The sequence below is a fragment of the Gossypium raimondii genome, chromosome 2, assembly GCF_025698545.1.
Source record: "Gossypium raimondii isolate GPD5lz chromosome 2, ASM2569854v1, whole genome shotgun sequence".
In the NCBI taxonomy this organism is placed as follows: Eukaryota; Viridiplantae; Streptophyta; class Magnoliopsida; order Malvales; family Malvaceae; genus Gossypium; species Gossypium raimondii.
Genome location: NC_068566.1, coordinates 24,005,957 through 24,009,617, shown reverse-complemented (window position 1 = coordinate 24,009,617; position 3,661 = coordinate 24,005,957). Strand labels below are relative to the sequence as shown.

The following is a 3,661-nucleotide window of genomic DNA, read 5'->3' as shown; positions in this document are numbered from 1 at the left end:
TTTGGGACAGCAGCATTGACCTAAATTTGAAAAATCACCAAGGATAGTAAAAATGGAATTAGAGAGTGAAAAAGATATAAAATTAAAGCTTATCGAGTCTATTTTCACATGAAAGAAATGGTGTAGGCAAAAGAATTATATATTTTGAGATATTTGAATTTTAGTGAGACAGGGTCAGAATGGTTTTTGAAGTCCCTATAGACCCGAAGATTGAATGAACTTTTTGATAGCTAAGAAGACAAGCAAGTCAGAGAAGGACTATAGAGATGAACTTCGAAAATCCAAATCAAGGAAACAGAGCAAACCTTGCTCAAAATCCTATCCTTATTGCTGATGACAGGGATAGAGCTTTAAGACAGTATGCCTTGCCAGTATTTCATGATCTTAATCCGAGTATTCGGAGACCCAATATTGAGGCACAATATTTTGAGTTGAAGCCAGTCATGTTCCAGATGCTTTAGACAGTGGGCCAATTCAGTGGAATGCCTGAAGATCCTTACCTACACTTAAGACTGTTTATGGAGGTGAGCGATTCTTTCAAGTTAGTCAGAGTACCTGAAGATGCATTATGATTGAAGCTGTTCCCATATTCACTAAGAGATAAAGCTCGAGCTTGGTTAAACTCATTACCACCAAACTCAATTTCAACATGGCAAGAGTTAGTAGAAAAATCCCTTATGAAGTATTTCCCGCCTAGCAAGAATGCTAAGTTGAGGAACGAGATCACTGCTTTCCAAAAAATGGATGGTGAGTCATTGTATGAGGCATGGGAAAGGTACAAAAAATTATTATGGAAGTGCCCTCATCACAGAATCCTACATTGCATACAACTTCAGACATTTTATAATGGTCTCAATGGTCACACGAGGATGGTAGTGGACGCTTCTGCTAATGGTGCTCTCCTTTCTAAGTTTTATAATGAGGCTTATGAAATCATTAAGAGGATTGCCCAGCAACAATTATTAATGGCCAACTAATCGAGCAGCGTCAGGAAGACGAGTCACTGGAATACATGAAGTAGACGCTCTTACTTCACTCGCATCTCAAGTATCATCAATATCCTCAATGTTAAAAAATCTTACTACTAATGGGTGTAATAGTTTTGTAGCATATCCACTGAATCAATTTGAAAATGTAGCCTGTGTTTATTGTGGGGAAGGACATTTGCTCAAAGAATTTCCATCGAACCCAGAATCTGTGTATTACATGGGTAACCAGAACCAAAGTCAAAGAAGGCAAGGGCTACAATCCAATTTCTATAACCTATCATGGAAAAACCACCCAAATGTTTCCTGGAGTAACCAAGGGGCAGGAACTAGTAACAATTATGTCCAACCTAGATCGACCCAGCCACCTAGTTTTTCCCAACAACCTCAGAAACCAAACCCAAGCTGAACCGTCCAATAGCCTAGAGAATCTATTGAAGGCATACCTGGAGTAAAATGATGTCTCTCTAAGGAATTTGGAGAATCAAGTGGGCCAGCTTGCAACTGAACTCAGAAACCGACCACAAGGTGCTTTACCTAGTGATACGGAGAATCTGAGGAATCCAGGGAAGGAGCATGGTAAAGTGTTAACATTGAGGAGTGGAAAGACTTTAGAGCACAATTTCGTCGAGGTCGAGAAGGAGTCAGCTAACGTTCAAGACTCAGAGGAAGTTCAACCAAGTGTTGAAATTCCAGTTTCACTGAAAATTGAATCTGCAAAATCTGACAAGGTAACTTCTGAACCAGCTAATTCTGATCAATTGATAACTCCATTAGATGCAGAATTGCCACAAAAAATGAATCAACCAGTTCTAGTAAAGAAACTTCCACCACCCTACCCTTAAAGACTTCAGAAGCAGAAGCACGAAATTCAATTCAAGAAGTTCCTAGACGTAGTCAAGCAACTTCATATCAACATCCCATTGGTTGAAGCACATGAACGAATGCTGAACTACGTCAAATTCATGACGAATATCCTGTCTAAAAAATAAAGGCTTGGAGAATTTGAGACGATAGCCCTAATGAAGGAATGCAGTGCATATCTTCAAGACAAACTACCCCTAAAATTGAAGGATCCTAGATGTTTTACCATACCTTGCAATATTGGAGCAACATATTATTGTAAGGCACTACGTGACTTGGGTGCGAGTATCAACTTGATGCCCATGTCAATATTTAGGAAGTTGGGGATAAGTGAAGTTAGACCTACTACGGTTACACTTCAATTAGTAGATCGATCCTTAGCACATCCATAAGGAAAAATAAAGGATGTATTGGTACGTGTAGACAAATTTATCTTTCCTTCTGACATTGTGATTCTAGACTTCGAAGCAGACAAAGAGGTGCCAATCATCCTAGGTAGACCATTCTTAGCAACCGGAAGGACCCTTATTGATGTGCAGAAGGGCGAGCTTACTATGCGTGTTCAGGATGATCAGTAACATTTAATGTTTTTAAGTCCATGCGATTTCCTACACACAATGTTCTGTAGTGTCAAATTTAGAGGATTGAATCGTGGAAAAGGAACTCAATTATGTTGAGGACCCATTGGAACAAATTTTGACATTAGATCCTTCAAATGATGAAGAGGAGGATGAATACTTAGCTTTGTTAGAAGCAAATCAAAGGAAATTTAATTCGCAATCCCATTTTGAATCTGTGGAGTTAGAGAAATGGGATTATACCCAACCAAAAGCGTCAATCGAGGAGCCACCTAAATTAAAACTGAAGGTACTTCCCTTACATTTGAAATTTGTTTATTTAGGTAACTCTTCTACTCTGCTTGTGATTGTTTCAGTAGAATTAACTACTAAGCAATAAGAGAAACTCATCCTAGTGTTGGAACAATTCAAGAAGGCTATCGGATGGACCATAGCCGATATTCACAGAATTAGTCCATCTATAAGCATGCACAAGATTATCTTAGAAGATGGCGAAAAAGGGACAATTGCTGGACAACGAAGATTGAACCCTATCATGAAGGATGTAGTCAAGAAATAAATCACCAAGTGGTTAGATACGAGTATAATTTACCCCATCTCAGATAATTCATGGGTAAGTCTGGTCCAGTGCATGCCAAACAAAGGAGGTATCACGGTCATTGAAAATGAGAATAACGAGTTGATATCAACTAGAACGGTTACGAGATGGAGAATTTGCATTGATTACCGGAAGCTAAACAAGGCAACTAGGAAAGATCACTTTCCTCTGCCATTTTTGGACCAAATGCTGGATAGACTCAAGTGGTTAGATCACTATTTTCTCGATGGATACTCAGGGTATAATCAGATTACAGTAGCACTGAAAGATCAACATAAAAAAACATTCACCTACCCGTACGGTACATTAGCATTTAGGCGCATGCCGTTTGGTTTATGTAATGCACCTGCTACATTTTAAATATTATGATGACTATTTTTACTGACATGGTTAAGAAATATTTGGAAGTTTTAATGGATGATTTTTCAGTATTCGGAGATACATATGATGATTGCCTAGTCAATCTAGCCAAGGTACTAAGGCGATACGAAGAAACACACCTTGTACTTAACTGGGAAAAGCATCATTTCATGGTACGAGAAGGTATTATTCTAGGGCATCGAATAACAAGACATGAAGTCGAGGTAGATAAAGAAAAGGTAGATGTTATTAAGAAACTCCCACCTCCAATATCT

General features: G+C 38.6%; 1 non-coding gene across 1 annotated transcript; it reads right to left on the bottom strand.

Moving 5' to 3' along the window:
* Positions 1-707: 707 nt before the first annotated feature.
* LOC128039444 (small nucleolar RNA R71) lies at positions 708-814 on the bottom strand. Its single transcript, XR_008193947.1, has one exon. It is a non-coding gene; the product is annotated as a small nucleolar RNA R71 (small nucleolar RNA).
* Positions 815-3,661: the final 2,847 nt, after the last annotated feature.